We start from the raw sequence: 18,953 nt of genomic DNA, 5'->3' as shown, positions 1-18,953 counted from the left end.
AAAAATCGGTGTTACTGAAAAATAGGGAATATAACCCGAAGTGGGGTATTTTAGTCATTTGACACCTAGAGTTTCCTTTTGACCTCAATGTCCATTAAAAATAAATGATATTACACTTTAGAAATGTCATGAAAAATTAAATTGTGATACATTATGTAAATTGTGAAAAAAAGGAGATAAATGTGTAAATAAAGGAAACTTAGTATAATTAAACATTAAACAATTGATTAGTGCTCCACTAACTACATTATAAGGTACATAAAATAACCATTAGTGGGCAAAAATGGGTCATCTTCAACCTTGAGAGAAAGCTAGCCAAAGTGAATTCCACCATGGCCGAATGAACTCTTCTTCCATGCAACCTTGATCAAGCCATCCTTTCCTCTTGATTCCTTCATTAAAGCTTGCCTACTTACCTTAGGGAAGATATTGGCAACAAGAAAAACAAGATTTGGTGAAGTTTTGATAAGCTTCAAAAGTGATAAGTGTCCAAATCTTCTCCCTAGCTTTAGTAAAAGTTGTGTTTAGGTTGAGATGAGTAGTTTGGTGAAGAGAAATGAAAGAAATAGTGAAATATGTTCTTGTCCACTTTCGGCAGCCATGAACCTTTGTTGAGCTTGAGTTATTTTTACTTCTAATGAATGGAAATGAAGGTTGATTAATTCGAATGAAAGTTGTATTAAGTTTATATCCAAGTATGTGCATGCTAATGCTTGAATTAAGAGTTTCAAATGGGATTTTGATGCTTTGGGCAAACTGCTATGTTTGGCAGCCTATTAAATCTGAATTTGTGTGTGTGAATATGTAGTTTATTAATGAAATATAATGGTATTAAATTGTGAGCAGCATGTGTAGTTAAAATGGAAGTGTATGTGTAACATAAATGTTGATACACATTGAATTTGGATGGATGTAAATGTTGAAGTTTGATGGTGTATTGTGTGCTTTGTGCACTTGAGTATTCTGCCCAGAATGCTTGCTAGAATTGTGTACAATATATATACAGAAGTGCCATTAATTGAATATTGAAGTATTGGGAGGAGGAGGATTGTTAAAATTGGAAGTGTGATGTTCAAATGCAGGTTGTGTATGTTAACAGCACCTAAATTAGGTCATAAGTGCAATATTGTGAACCCAATTGGTATGAGGCCAATGGGGAGTGAAACTAGACACCAAATAGGCCAACTTTAATGGAGAAATGTTGTCAAAATTTTGCCTAGAAATTGACCTTAAAAATTACCAATGTGATTGGATTTGTTTCTTTTATTTTTCATTAGGATGTAAAATAATTAATTTTATTTTAGTGGCATGTATTATAAATGTTGTAATAATTTAGGTTGTAATTTCATTTATTTGAGGACTTTAAAGTCCATATTCTTGTAAACTCGCCTCGTTATGCCAAAGATTACAATGTAATTAGATTGCAAGAAGAACAAGGAGGTCAAGAGCATTGGTGAGACTAGTGGGAGGAAATCAAGATTAAGGGTTGATTATGTACTCCTTCAGCAACTCTTGTAAAATGAATGAATGAAATACACCTAGGAATGTCCTGATTCAATTCTTGATGGCTCAGAATTGAATCCCTTAGAAAGTCCATGATCATACCATATTATTTATGTCACACCTTACCCCTCTGTAAGACATAACATGATCCCGTAGAATACCTAATGAACTACCACACTTCACCTACCGATAACTCATTAAGTACCCTACAAGGAATTTTAAAACAATTTTCTTACTTTTGTTAAGTGGTGAGCATTTTTTTAATAGGTAATTAGAACATTTAATTGAAATTAAAAACTAGTTAAAACTTTTGGCTCATTTTATTTTTTCGTAAATTTTATAAAAATTTTGACAGAGTTCCGTTTATATTTTGAGAAAACAGTTCTTCAAATACCTGTTAAAAAAACACTTCTAAAAATTTTTCTCAACCACTACTTCAAATTCTCAATCAATCTCAAATCTCAAGATTTCACAATCAACATTTCTCAATTTCCAAAATTCAATAATCATCAAAATACTAGCAATTCATCTCATTCAAATTAAGTAAAATAGTTCCACTCATATTTCATTAGAGACAAAACAATTTATATATACATCATTACAAAATTTACATCAAAGGAATTTCAAACTAAATTTTTATTACAAACTTCATACAAACTTTGTAGATGCTACTCAAGACCCATTTTACATGTCCATACATTTATGTGCAATACATACATCAAAAGAAATATTTACAGTTAGGGTATAAATTATACCCAATAACTTCAAGCTGATAAATTCTCAATCCTCAGCAGCTCAGTCTGCTGCTCCTTTAGTATCTATATCTGTGACAGCAATAAAAGCTATCGTTGAGTACTAGGACTCAGTGGTGCACAACATACTAAAATAATCTTTATGCAGAAATAAAATCACATTTATTCAAAATTTGAACTGAGCATGCGAGTTAAACACAAAACATAATTTATGAGATTTTAATCCCAAACAATTTCATTTTGAAGTGTTAAATCACATTTCATAAAACCCACAGTTAAATCATGCCATTTGAAACAAATAGAATCTTAATAGCCAGAGGCTAAAGAGAAATCACATCACAAGGCTAGCTAGCTCAAATATATGGATATCCATTCACATCCTCTTCTACTGGCACACCTCAACACTTCTCCAGAGAAGGAATCAAAATTGGAAATTAATTACCCCCACTAGTCATGCTAGTGAGGTGTTCAAATATATGATCATGACACTGTGATTTCAAAACTTATCTTAACAATTTGCTAAACATTGTCATTTCAAATATACACAGTAACTTTCACAATTTAAATCAAAGCATCATAAATAAGGTCACACTACTTTCAACAATTCAAAGCAAAAGTAAAATGCATATTTCATTCACTTAATCAATGAATTTTAAAGCATCGTGATGTTGTGCACAAACCTCAAGCGAGTCGCCTCTTGACCTTGACTTGGTTCCTCGGGTTCTTTCCCGGTATTTTTTTTTAACTGAAACACACAATTTTACAGTGTTTCAGTACCATAACTTAGCATAAATCCAAAAATAAATTTAACTTCACTTTTACCTAGCTCTAATGTGCTAAACTCGATGTTCTTGAAATTTTGTGTTTTGAGGTTACTATTCACTATACTATTCAAGTCAAATTGTTGACTTTCTAAGGCTTAATAGGTATGGGAATTCCAACTTCATCCACATACCACATTTTGGTCACTAAATTTGTTGGTTTTGGTTGTTTATTCAAATTCTAAGTCTTTTTAGGCAAATTTGATAATTTTCAGTTTTGGAGTCTAAGGTTGCACTGGTCCATTGGTCACTTTTCTGTTAGAATTTGGCAAAACTTCCTTCATAGAAAATTTTCTCTATTGTCTTAAGTTTATTCTCCTTTTTGAATCACTCCAATTAGAGTTTTGTAGCTCAAGTTATAGCCATTTGAACCATGGCTGCCGGATTGAACACAACCTGCAGTGCAGGCAATTTTAAGATCTTGGCGCTTTGGGTCACCAATTTGGGGTGGCCAAATGACTTGGTTGCTGGCAGAATTTGGGTTTGTGTTCTTCATGCAAGTTTTAGGTCTATATCTCATCTAACTACTGGTAAAATTTCAGGTCATTTTGACTGCCTAGCTCATGTTATGGCCAAATGAACAAACACTGTTCATTTGGTCAGTTTGTATAGAGGCAGACTGTGATTTTTCAAATTTGGTCAATTTTTTCACTAGGTTTTGGTCACTTTTTGGGCATGCTTCCTCAATGAAAATTGTGTCACTTAGTGTCTATTTTCATTCCCAATTGGTCTCATACCAATTGGACTTGTAAATTTTCATTTTTGGTCCTTCAAAATTGACTTGGTCATGCTGCCAGCAGCATGACCATACTCCATCCGAATTTGGCTTTGATTCAAACACTTCTAACACATTTAATTAGGTCACAAATGACCATTTCTCACTTCACATTAGGTCAAAGACATCATTTACCACTTCTCCCATTTTTGTCTCTAAACCCTAAGTCCAAAACCCTAGTTCACAATTTCTTTGCATTTAACCAAATCTAAACATTTCAATCTCACTACCACATTCACATAAGCTTGCCTAACATATTAAATTCAATCAAAACACATGCTTTTCATCACAATCCCTAGCTGCCAGAATTTCCATCTAGTCCTCCAACAATTAATTTCTTTTCATTTTAAGCATATTTCCATGTTCTTCATGCTATAAATACTTAAATTAAACTATAATTTCCAAGTTTAGCTACTAACCTTGAATGCAGAATTTTCAATCTCCCTTTTCTTAATTTTCTCCTTCTTTCTTTCCCTTGAATCTTCTTTTCAAGTTGCCCAAACAAACTTTAACCATGGTAAGACAATTTTCTATGATGGGATTTTGTAGTATTCAAGCTCAAAGATGAGCTTCAATGGTGGTTTTTGGTGAGGAAGGGAGGAAAGAGATGGGTCACGCTTTTTTAAAGAAGAAGATGACTTTTTTTTTTCTTTTTTTTTTTTTTCTTTTATGTCTTATGAAAGACCAAAAATCAATTTAATTAAATATATTAATTATTATTTTTATGGCATCATGCATGATGTCATCACCTTTTTAACTTTTTCATTTTTTTCTATTTATTTTTCTATTAGTTCTTTAATTTAATTCTCAATTCCAAAATTTTCTTTTCTCTGATTTTATTTGACAGTTAGGTCAGGAGTTATCTCTCGGGGTCAACTGACCAAATTGCCCCTCCTCGGTTCATCCCGGTTTGCAAATAATTCAATATTTCTTCTGGCTCTTTGACCTAATTATTTGACTGACTTAACAATTCTTTTTCGTGATTTTCTCTTTTCCATTATGTTCGTAATGGTTCTAAGGATCACGGCGTCACATTTTACGATTCGAAATTTGAGTTTAAAATGACTTCGCAATCCTTCCCGAAAATGTTACCCATCGCTGTGACTCTCGGCTCGTTTAACTTCTTATATTCTGTATTTCTTATTTATACTTAACTAATTGAACATTACTAATTATTTGTGTTTATGGCTTCTCTAGTTGTCTTAGATGTGGTTCTAATCCCCTTAATTGTCCGGACCGACACCGGTCACTGGAACAGTGAAATATACCAGGCTATACAAATAGGGGTGTTACAATTTATTTATCCATGTATGCATGAGATTTGTATGAATGTATGCAAGTGTATGATATATGCATACCAATTGGATAATGTGCAAAGTTAGACCATAATAGTAATTAGGCTGACCACAAAATCTTCCAAACAAATGATTAAGTTGGAAATAGTATAATTATGGTAATAATATCATGGCCTTCCATTGAGGCAATTATTTTAAGAAATTTTAAATACTTGCATGTGATGCATTTATTTAAGAGATTTTCCTAAGAATAATTGTTAAGCATAAGATGTTGTAAATATGTAAATAGTTGGTAGCTAATAATGGATGTGCCTGAGGACATTAAAATTATTTGCATGTTTGCTGGCTCAATGGGATCAATTTAACTAATGCAAGAAAAATCAATAATGGATGTGCCTGAGATTTTGAGCATTAGGGGCTAAATAAATGATTGAACCTCACATAAGATGTGATGGGCAAGGAGTTGCTCACTTATAGTTTATTGTAATTTCAATAATGGATGTGCCTGAAGATGATCAATAACACTATAAAAATTCAATCACTCACTAGAAATCCATAAAGGAGCGAAAGCATGAAAAACACAAGTTTATATCATTGAATTCAAAAATTTTTCACCTAGGGTCACATGCATCATGCAAGATTCATTTTCATCTATTTGATTTCAATGATAAACAGCATATTAAAACTCTTTTAATATATTTTTGGATCTACATCTGCTATTTAAGATTTTAGAATTAATCAGATTAATTATTAGAACCCTAGATTAGATCAAGAATAAGTGCACTAACCTCTTGATGCACTGCAGTGTATTTGACACCTTTGGGATGCGTCTAGGACACCAAATGTTGTCCCTCTAGCTTGTCCATACCAAGATCAGCTATGGCAGCCCTGGAACAGCTTCTATACTTTTTCTATGAATTAGAAAATCAAGTCTTGCCTTTTGAGAGATTACAGATTAAACAGGACAAACTCAACTCAACTCAACTCAACTAAGCCTTTATCCTAAAAATTTAGGGTCGGCTATATGGATTCACTTTCTCCACTTTAAACGATTTTGGGTTAAATCCTCAGAAATATGTAATGCTTCTAGGTCATGTTGTACTACTCTCCTCCAAGTTAATTTAGGTCTACCCCTTTTTTTTCTTTCTATCCTCTAACCTAATGTGCTCTACTTATCTAACTAGAGCCTCCGTATGTCTACGCTTCACATGACCAAACCACCTCAATCTTCCTTCTCTCAACTTATCTTCAATTAGAACCACTCCTACTTTTTCTCTAATACTCTCATTACGGACTTTATCTAGTCTAGTATGGCCACTCATCCTCCTTAACGTTGTTATATCTGAAACTCTTATCTTATACGCATATGACTCTTTCAGTGCCCAACACTCATTACCATATAAAATAGCCGGTCGTATGGCTATACGGTAAAATTTTCCTTTCAACTTATTGTGAATCTTACGATCACATAAAACTCCTGTGGCATGTCTCCACTTCAACGATCTAGCTTTAATCCTATGACTAACATCCTCCTCACATCCCCCATCTACTTGAAGGACTGAGCCTAGATATTTAAAGTGATTACTTTGGGATAATACAACTTCATTCAAACTAACTGTCACACCCTACCCCTCTGTAAGGAATAACATGATCTCGTAGTATACCTAATGAATTACCAACTTCGTCTCCTGATAACCCATTAAATACACTACAAGGGATTTTAAAATTTTTTTTACTTCTTTTTACAGTGGTGAGCACTATTTACAGGTGTTAAAAAAATTTTTGAACTGAAGTGAAACAGCTAACACATTTGAATAATTAACAATTTCTGCAAAAATTTTGGCATAGTGCCCTCTATAATTTGAATAAAACAGTTCTTCAAAAACCTGTAAAAAACACTTCAAATATATTTCTCAATCTGAAACTCCAACATTTGATCAACACAATATGTTTCTCAACATTTGTCAACTCAAATCCATAATAATTTTTCAGTATTTTCAAAGGCTAAGATAAAAGAAATATATTACAATATTTACAAGCCAAGATAATTTACAAATTTATTTTACATTTTCAATGTACAATTTTAATTTACAACTACTCAAAATCAAGAACACTATATACATACAGTGAACATACATTACAATACAAAATATAAAATATGGTATACTCAATATACCTGATGAACTCTCAATATAGCATTAGTAGCCTAGTCTGCTGCCCTGTTAGTCTGTCAACCTGCGACAGTAATGAAAAGCTATTGCTGAGTAAAATTTACTCAGTGGTGCACAATAACAATTTGAAATGTGATATATAAATCTTTTATTGACAATTCACAAATCAAATAATTCACAATTCCATTTCACAATTTACAAAGTTTATATAACACAATTTGATCAAATAACTAAATAATACAGTTTTGCCAATCAATAACACAATTTGATCAAATAACTGAATAATACAGTTTTGCCAATCAATAACACCATTTGACCAAATAACTGAATAATACAGTTTTGCCAATCAATAACACAATTTGATCAAATAACTGAATAATACAGTGTTGCCAATCAATAACACAATTTAGGCCATGACACAATTTTTCCGCACATGCCGTGTTGTACACCACGACAAGACACACTCACCCCAATAATTGAAATCAATGAGGGAGGAAGCTAGCTAAATAATGAGTACTCATCCACACTCACCTCAGACTGACAAGTCAAAGAGGGAGGAACATAATCACACTCACCCTGCATCGATAAGTCAAAGAGGGAGGAATATAATAACAGTGTCATGCCAAGTGTGAATCAAAACAATTCCAAATCACAATATTTCATATAATTCCCAAATCACATTTTATCTGAAAATTTCCATTTGCAAAGTAGGCAATACAATAATTTCCAAATAAGATTCTCAAAGCCAAAACAATAAAAAATTATTCATAACTCATTTCTCCAAATAAATTTTCTAGTAAAAGCAGTGAATATAAAAAGTATTGTGCACAGACACAATTTAAAACTATAATATTCAAATAAATTTTTAAGTAGAAAATAAGAAATCAAAATTATTGTGCACAAACACAATTTAAAACAATAACATACAAAAAATCATAATTTATTTCAATTGAAAAATTCAAAAGAAATAACTATTGTGCACAAACACAATTTAAAACAATAACATATAAATAATCATAATTTATTTCAATTGAAAAATTCAAAAGAAATAACTATTGTGCACAAACACAATTTAAAACAAATAACATATAAATAATTATAATTTATTTCAATTGAAAAATTCAAAAGAAATAACTATTGTGCACAAACACAATTTAAAATAAATAACATATAAATAATTATAATTTATTTCAATTGAAAATTCAAAAGAAATAACTATTGTGCAGAAACTTTTGATATATGCCTCTTGGCCCTGACTCAGTATTCCTTATGCTTCTTAATATCCTTTTCAACTGAAACACACAATTTAAAGTGTTTCAGTACTCAATGAATTTGTTTCTAACAATAAAATCCAATATTTAAATTTTCTTAGTACTATTCCCTTCAATTCATTTCATTAGTCAACCTATAATATTGACCCTTAATGCACTCTAAGTGAGTCAATTCTAATGTTACTAATATGTCACATTTAATAGCCTTTTAGTGTTGGTACATGTTACCAAATTCATTTTCAAGTATATTGCATTTTATTGCAATTTGTCGAATTTCGGTATATTAATTTGACCTAGCTGGATGACCTGGTTCCCTCGGTTTTCGAGTTTTGGTCCAAACTATAAACTTGTAGGTCTATGTCTTATTGCATGCGGGGCAAAATTTCTGGTCATTCTGAGTTATGTAGACCAAGTTATAGCCAATCTACCAATGCTGGTCATAATGTATCAAAATGGTCACTTAATGTCATTTTTAGGTCACTTTTGGCTCAGCCAGTTTTTGGACCCAAACTTGTGTAAGCTATTTGGCTTGGTTTTGGCCATTTCTGGGCTTTAGTGTCTTCATAAGAATTGTAGATATATGTCTCAACTATTCATGGTAAAAATTTCAGGTCAATTGGACCTGTTTTGAGTGAGTTATGGCCAAAACACTAACTACTGCCCAAATGGTCAATTTTCAGGCTTTCAATGCAATAATCCGGATTTGGTCATTTTTCAAGTCACCTTCCAAGCAGAATTTTGATAAGCTTCCTTCATGAAAGTTGGCACTTTTTGTGCCTAGTTTCACCTCCAATTGGTCTCATACCAATTGGAGCCACACACTTAAGGTTCTAGGCCAAAACCTACACTGCCCTATTGCACATTTTTCATCACTCATCAATTACACATTTAACACTTACCAAGTTATATATCCATGCCAATTCTAGCTTGTACCATAACCTAAACACATTTTACTTCACATTGTTGGTCATCTTGGCAGCTTATAATCACACTCAATATGCACATTATATTATAGAATTTTCGAAGTCCAAATTACAAACAATTTAACCACATGACAAGCTCATTTACATGTCCAAACTCAAACCCTTATACACATATACATGTTGCCATAACAAGCACCATAATTCAACAATATAATTCCATAAACCAAACCATGAAACAACATATTTTGGACCACACTTCAAATTACCGATTGTAATTTTCTTCAATTAGCTTTCCAAGCTTCCAAAATCAAGTGTACTTTCACATTTATATTTAATATACATTATCCAATTTATTCCTACACACATAAACACTTCATCAACACTTTAATCTACTATTTACATGCAAGGATAAACTACCCTTATTGAAGTTCCATGGCTGCCAAAAATATACCTCTCCCTTAACTCATCAAACTTCAAAAATCCTTCCACAATTCAACTACCCATAACATCCATACAAAGTTTAATGAAACAATAATTAGAAATACATACTTACCACTTTTGAAACTCTTCAAAACCTTCACTAAACTTCTTAAGATTGCTATCTAAGTCTTCCTTGTGATGTGGGGAGCTAGGTTAATGAAGGAACTTAGGGGAAAAATGGCTTAAACAAGCTTGCATGAAGCTTGGGACAATTCGGCCATAGAGGAATCCTTTCTTCCATTTTTGGCTGGTTTTTGCAATATTGAAGAAGATGCGTGTTTCTGTCCACAATATGCTGATTACATGTCCACTTAAGTGGAGTTAGTGGACCACTAATGAAAGTTTAATATTTGTTTAATCAAAGTTTTCACATTCCCACACTTAACTCCCATCTTTTGCTATTTAAACTATGTACCACCAATTAAATTTTTCATGACATTTTCCAAGTGTAATATCATTTATTGTTAATGGAAATTTAGGTCAAAAGACAACTCTGTCACACCCTATCTCTCTATAAGGCATAACATGGTCCCGTAGTATACCCAATGAATTACCAACTTTGTCTACCGATAACTCATTAAATACACTACAAGGGATTTTAAAACTTTTCTTACTTCTTTTTACAGTGGTGAGCACTATTTACATGTATAAAAAAAATCTTTTTGAATTGAAGTGAAACAGCTAACACTTTTGAATTATTAGTAATTTCTGTAAAAATTTTGGCAGAGTGCCATCTGTATTTTAGATAAAACAGTTCTTCAAAAACCTGTAAAAAATACTTCAAATATATTTCTCAATCTGAAACTCCAACATAATTCAACACAATAAGTTTCTCAACTCAAATCCACAATAATTTTTCAAAGGCTGAGATAAAAGAAATACATACAAATTTTACAAGCCAAAATAAGTCATAATTTATTTTTACAACTTCAATATACAATTTTAATTTACAACTGCTCAAAACCAAAAACACTATATACATACAGTGAACATACATTATAATACAAAATGTAAAATACGGTATACTCAATATACCCGATGATCTCTCGCTGAATGTACTAGCAGCCTAGTCTGCGCCTGTCGATCTGCCTACTGTGCGTGACAATGAATGAAACTATCATTTGAGACAATGTCTCAGTGGTGCACAACATTAACCAAAAACAACTTTAAATCACAAATCATAAATCATATAAATAGTGGATACGTAAAACCATAGTTAAATTCAAGACAATGAATGTCATAAAGAATTTAAACTCCATTTCACAATATCACAATAAATCTCAATAATCAAAACATAGTTAAATTCAAAAGACAGTGAATGCCAATAAGAATTTAAACTCCATTTCACAATCTCACAATACATATCAATAAATCACACACAGCTTAATTATGTTCCAAAGTTCAATTCGTCTCAAAAGCCGATGGCTAATGAGGTATTCAATTCGTCCCAAAAGCTGACGGCTAATGAGGAATAACATAGCTAGCTAGCAATAATATGAGTACTCATTCTATTCGTCCTCAACAGGCACACACCTCAACACTTCAGCCAGAGAGGGAATTCAATTCGTCCCACTAGACAAGCTAGCGAGGAATACAATCAATATACATGATAGCAGTGGTTTCAAACCACTTCCAATGCTTTTCAATCAACAAGTATCCATCAATATCATTCAAACAATTTTTCACAGTTTCAAACCATTTACAATGTTTTTCAAGCAGTAAGTATCCATTCAAACACATTTCCACAATTTAAAATAATAATGTAAAAATAGTCATAATTCATTTCAATTGAAAAATTCAAAAGAAATAGCTGTTGTGCACAAACCTCTGATAATTGTCTCCTGGCCTTGACTCAGTGTTTCCTTCCCTTTCCCTGAGTTTTGGCTAACTTAGAAACACAATTTGAAGTGTTTCAGTACTCATTTAAATTGTCTCTAACGATAATGCTTGATAATTAATTCACTGAATTCTATTATTTGCTTAGTCAACCTAATATATCGACCCTCGATTCATTCTAGGTAAATTAGATTTTAATGTTACTAATATGTCACATTTGTAGCCTTTCAGAGTTGGTACATGTTACCCAATTCATTTCCATGTATTTTGCATTTTATTACAATTTGCTGGATTCCGGAATACTAGTTTGACCTAGCCGGACGACCTAGTTTCCTCGGTTTTTGGGTTTCGGTAGAAACTACAAACTTGTAGATCTATGTCTTATTGCACGCGGGGCTAAATTTCAGGTCATTATGAGTTATGTAGACCAAGTTATGGTCATTTTACTATTGCTGGTCAAAATGTATCAAAATTGGCCACTTTAGGTCATTTTAGGTTCGGCCAGTTTTTGGATCCGAACTTGTGCAAGCTTTTTGACTTGCTTATGGTCATTTCTAGGCTTTGGTGTCTTCATAAGACTTGTAGATATATGTCTTAACTATTCATGGTTAAAATTTCAGGTCAATTGGAGCTGGTTTGAGTGAGTTATGGCCTAAACACTAACTGCTGCCCAAATGGTCAATTTTCAGGCCTTAATTGCACTAATCTGGATTTGGTCACTTTTCAAGTTATCATACAAGCAGAATTTTGGTAAGTTTCCTTCATGAAAGTTGGCACATTTTGTGCCTAGTTTCACCTCCAATTGGTCTCATACCAATTGGAGCCACACACTTAAGGTTCTAGGTCCAAAACATAAACTGCCCTATTGCATTTTGTTCATTACTCATCAAAGGACACTTTTAACAATTACCAAATTACACATTCATGCCAATTCTGGTTTATACCATAACCTAAACATAATTCACAATATATTGTTGGTCATTTTGGTAGCTTACAATCACCCTCAATATGCACCATTTAGCACAGAATTTTTCAAGCTCAAATTACAACAATTTAATCACTTAACCTAGCTCATTTACATGTCCAACCTCACACCATCATACATATACCCAAGCTGCCATAACAACTATCACAATTCAACATTAATATTCCATAAACCAAACATGAAATAATATCCTTATGGTTCACCAAACCAAGCTGCCGATTCATACATTACACTCCATTAATTTTCCAAGCTTCCAATTTCAAATACACATTCACATATACTAAGTATACATCACCCAAATTAATTCCTACATACATAAACATTTAATCAACCTTTTAATCTACCATTTACATGCAAGAATAAACTGTCCTCAAGGAGTTTCCATGGCTGCCAAAAGTACACATCCCCTTTTAAACATCAAACCTCAAAAATCTCTCCATAATTCAAGTACCCATAACATCCTTACAAACTTTAATGAAACAATAATAAAAAACACAAACTTACTACTTTGGAAATTCTTCAAAACCTCACCAAAACTTCTTAAAATTGCTATCAAACTCTTCCTTGCAAGATGAGGATAAACTTTAATGAAGACAAGTGTGAGAAAAGATGGCTTGATCATGGAGTTGTAATGGCTTGAAGGTGGGCGGCCATGGGAGAGGTTTGAGAGCTTTCATGTGGCTAATGGAACTTTTCAAGTGAAGAAGATGAATTGCAGATTTATTAGTGGATATTTCTGTCCACTTATGATATAATATGTTGTATAATGGTCCACTAACATAGTTTAATAATAAATAATTGTTAAACTTTCCATATTCCCACATTAAGTCCCTAATTTTTGCTAATTGAATTAGGTACCACTAATTTAATTTTTCATGACATTTTACAAATATAATATCATGTATTTTTAATGGACATTTAGGTCAAAAGACAACTCGAGATGTCAAATAATCACAATGCCCCTGTTCGGGTTGTATTCCCGATTTTTCAATAACACCGGGTTTTATCCGTTTTTCAATTTCTCACTTTTCTTTGTACTAATTAATTAATTTTTCTTTGATATTTCTAATGGCATTTATACTTCAATAGACATTTATTTAAGTCCTAAAAATATTTTTCAGGGTTCCTTGTAGTCCAGGGCTAGTCAACGGTTCACCCGGCGACTTTCCGGTGTGGTCACCCATCGTTAGGGTTCTCGGCTCATTTAACTTGGTTACATTTTATTGCTATTATTTTTCCTTTGTTTTTCTTGTATTTTCTTTTCTTGTATTTCATTATTTTATGTCTCCTCGTTCATATCTAAGTGTAGTTCTAGGCATCCTAGCTGTCTGGACAACACTGATCGTCAGAACAGTAGAACGCACTACTGAACTTAGGAGTGTTACAAACTCGGGGTGTCAAATGACCACAATGCCCCTGTTCGAGTTGCATTCCCGATTTTTCGGTAACACCGAGTTTTGTTGTTTTCTCGATTTCTCATTTTTCTTTGTACTAATTAATTAATTTTTCTTTGATATTTATAATGATATTTATACTTCAATAGGTCTTTAATTATGTCTTAAAAATATTTTCTAGGGTTCCCCGTGGTCCAGGGCTAGTCAACGGTCCACGCCGCGACTTCCCGGTGCGGTTACCCATCGCTAGGGCTCTCGACTCGTTGAACTTGGTTACATATCATTGCTATTATTTTCCTTTGTTTTTCTTGTCTTTTCTTTTCTTGTATTTCATTATTCTATGTCTCCTAACTAATATTTAAATATAGTTCTAGGCATTCTAACAGTCCGGACAGACACTGATCACCGGAACAGTAGAACACACTACCGAACAAAGGGTGTTACACTAACTCCTTCCCTATCATCCATTTGGCCTTCACTAAACTTGCTAGATGTAAACAGGACACTAGAAACAATTTCTAGTATTTTTAATTCAAGAGATTGTTTGCTAATCTCTTTGAATTGATGAGAGATAAAGAAAGAAGAGAAGGGAATGGCAGCCAAGGCTGGCGGCACAAAAAGAATGAGCAGCTTGTGTAATTTGTTCTTAAATCCTTACACTTATATAGCTAGGTCACCACTTAAAACCCTTGCCACATGTCACCTTCTGATTGATTCTAGGTTTAATTGACCCAATCACATTGTGCCAAGTGTCAAACCTATATTTAATCTTAATTTTAATCATCTTACATGATTAAAAGACATTTGGCAAGCTTATGTGCAGTGCCATGTGTCACCATCTCATGGTGCCACATGTCACCCTGTGAAATGATCAAAATACCTCTGTGTCTTAATTTTGAGTTCTCAACCCAAAATAATTATTTCTCTTCTTCTAATCAATTTATATCAAATATAAATTGATTAATTAATCTCTATTAATTAATTTCTCATTAATTAAATTCATATTTAAATAGTTTAAATATAAATTTAACTTATACTATACATCCAACAACCTAGATTAGGTTTCAAGCCATGCTAGGAACTTTGCAATCTAATTACAAACCAAACCTATTTAATTAATCAATTAAACTCTTTAATTAATTAATTAAATCATATTTAAGTTGGTGATTACTTGTGTATGTGTGTGATTTACTAGGCTCATCACTAATTGGCAATGAGACATGATATCAACTCTTAATATCATCAGAACTCTTTCTTACCATAAATGATTTCTCTAAATCATATTATGCACCTCATAGACCATGGTTAACACCTAGCATAGTATGCGATGGCCACCCAATTAGTAATAAGGTTTACCTTAAATGAACCTATAATCATATGTTACCATGAACTAGAATCTCTCTATTACAAAATCCCAATTCGAGCTGAGTCATGGTTTATGTCAAACCCCATTTGCTATGAATATTATGTTCTCTTTTAATTCCAGTTCTTGATTAAAAGATTTTTCTCATCAGAAACTCTTTTCTGATTAAATCTATCTGTCCTGGCCAGGAACTTAAAACATTAAGAACAATTAAATGAACATAGGATTTTATCGCTATTTACTTAGAGGAATTGATTCCATCTTGATCAAAACCTACCTCCATATATAACTAGTAGGAGCCAACACATGTCCATATACCCATACACAGTACAAGTATGAAAGCAGTATCAAACTCAAACCACCTATATAGAGGATAACTATGCTATCTTAGGTCTAAAGATTATATGCACTGATATGATTTATGACAATGCATTGACAAGAGTAAACTCCATGTGCTTGTCATAAGTGTCACTGGTTCAGCCTACTTATCATGTATAAGTGCCTATCATGTTTGTTATATGGCATGAGACTCACCATTCCATCTTATTTACATCTCATACAAATAACTTGGGAACAAATATGATTACAATCTTTCTAGATAAGTCATGTCCTTATTATGAAGTATCCTCGATTGTGAACCTATTTATGATACTCTGTACTAGAAATACTGTCACTTATATTCTTAACAACTTAAGAATAGAATTTCTAACAAAATATCAATGGACCTTTTCTATTACACATAAATATATTATGTAAACGGAAAAGTGAAAATGCTTTTTATTAATAAAAGATGTACAAGATACATACTAAATGATATGCTCTAGGGCATACTACTAACAATTTCCCACTAGCACTAGAGCCATTCATTACAATATCTTATACGCATCTTCTCAAGATGTCAGTTTAGCTGAGTCTGTGACATAGGCTTAGGGAATGGATCAGCTAGATTTTCAGCTGATGCTATTTTTTACATGGCTACATCTCTTCATCCAACTATTTCTCTAATAATGTGGTAGCGCCTTTCTATGTGTTTAGATTTCTCATGAGACCGGGGTTCCTTAGCCTATATGACTGCTCCATTGTTGTCACAATGAAGTGGAACTGCTGACTCAATGGAAGGAACTACTGTAAGTTCTGTCACGAACTTTTTTATCCAAACAGCTTTCTTTGCAAAGATCCGATGCAAAGAATATACTCAAATTTCGGTAGTGGAATCTGTAGTCGTACTCTATTTGGAACTCTTCCAACTGACTACACCTCCATTATAAATGAACACATACCCAAAGGTAGACTTTTTATCATCGATATCTGATTGGAAATCATAGTTAATATAACCATTCGATTGCAAGTCTCCATCTCCATAAATCAAGAATAAATCCTTAGTTCTTCTCAAGTACTTAAGGATATTCATGACAGCTATCCAGTGTTCCAAACCTAGATTGGATTGATAGCTGCTAGTCAAACTAACAGCATATGCGATATCCGACCTAGTACACAACATTGCATACATCAAACTTCCAATAAGCGAAGCATATGGAATCCTGGCCATTTTGTCTCTTTCTTCAAGTGTCTTTGGAGACATCTCTTTAGAAAGGTGGATACTATATCTCACTGGTAACAATCCTCTCTTGGAATCAAGCATTTTAAACCTATTTAACACCTTTTCCAAGTATAGACTTTGGGATAAACCAATTATTCTTTTCGCTCTATCTCTATAGATGCGAATCCCAAGAATATAGGGTGCCTCCCCTAAGTCTTTCATGGAGAATATATTTGACAACCATACCTTTACAGTTGTCAACATACCTGTTTCATTACCCATCAACAGTATGTCATCCACATATAAGACAAGGAAAGTGATAGCACTGTCACTAACCTTCTTATATACATATGGCTAATCCTCATTTTTGATAAAACCAAATGATTTAATGGCTTCATCAAAACGGATGTTCCAACTCCTCGAAGCTTGCTTCAACCATAAATGGATCACTTTAGCTTGCATACTTTAGAACCATCATGGGATTCAAAACCCTTAGGTTGTTCTATGAAAATGTTTTCTTCAATGTATCCATTGAGAAAAGCTATTTTGACATCCATCTGTCAAATCTCATAATCATAGTATGCAGCTATTGCTAATAGAATCCTAATTGATTTAAGCATGGCAATAGGCGAGAAAGTCTCCTCCTAGTTGATTCCTTTTCTTTGGTGAAACCCTTTCGCTACTAGCCTTGCCTTATAGGTCTCTACCTTTCCATCAGAACCAATTTTCTTCTTGAAAACCCATTTGTTCCCTATAGGTATAATACCTTCAGGTGGGTCAACAAGATCCCAAACTTAATTCTTATACATGGAATCAATCTCGGATTTCATAGCATCAATCCATTTGGAAGAGTCTATATCTGATATAGCTTCTTCATAGGTAAGTGGATCATCTCCATGATCAACTTATTCCTGAGTGGACAACTCTTGTTCTTCTTCATGAAGGAAACTATATCTCACTAGTGGGTGAGATACCCTGGTTGTTCTATGAGGAACAGTTATAGATGTTTCATTAATAGGTATAGGTTGACTAGATAGATCTATATCCATCTGATCTATTGGTTGGTCAAAATTCTCCAATTCTAACTCTATTTGCCTTCCTTTGCCTCCTTCTTGAACAAACTATTATTCAAGAAATGTGGCATCTCTACTTACTACAACCTTTTGTGATGTAGGCAAAATAAAAATAATATCCAAAACTATCTTTTGGATATCCAACAAATCGACCCTTTTCTGATATGGTTTCCAATTTATCAGTGTTCAACTTTTTGATATAAGCTGGACAACCCCAAATCTTAACATGCTTAAGACTTGGTTTTCTTCCATGCCATATCTCATAAGGTGTGGAAGATACTAATTTTGATGGAATCCTATTCAGAATATGCAAAGCTGATTCTAATGCAAATCCCCAAAAGGAGATTGGCATATCAGTATAGCTCATCATACTATGTACCATATCAAATAGAGTACGATTTCTCCTTTTAGATACACCATTCAACTGTGGTGTTCCTGGAGGAGTCAGCTAGGAAACAATGCCATGCTCTCTCAAGTATTTATCAAATTCAGTACTCAAGTATTCACCTCCACGATCTGATCGAAGAGCTTTAATACTTTTTCTTGTTTGATTTTCTACTTCAGATTTAAATTCTTTGAACTTTTCAAAGGATTCATGTTTGTATTTCATCAAATAAAAATACCCAAACCTTGATTTATCATCAGCAAAGGTAATAAAGTAATGAAAATCACCTCTAGCCATTTCTTTAAATGGACCATATACATCACAATGTATTAGCTCCAAAATATTTTCAGCTCTTAGCCCTTGTCCTATAAAGGGTGATCTAGTCA

This window comes from Hevea brasiliensis, chromosome 1, assembly GCF_030052815.1.
Source record: "Hevea brasiliensis isolate MT/VB/25A 57/8 chromosome 1, ASM3005281v1, whole genome shotgun sequence".
NCBI classification, from domain to species: Eukaryota; Viridiplantae; Streptophyta; class Magnoliopsida; order Malpighiales; family Euphorbiaceae; genus Hevea; species Hevea brasiliensis.
Note: the sequence above shows the minus strand (reverse complement) of the source record.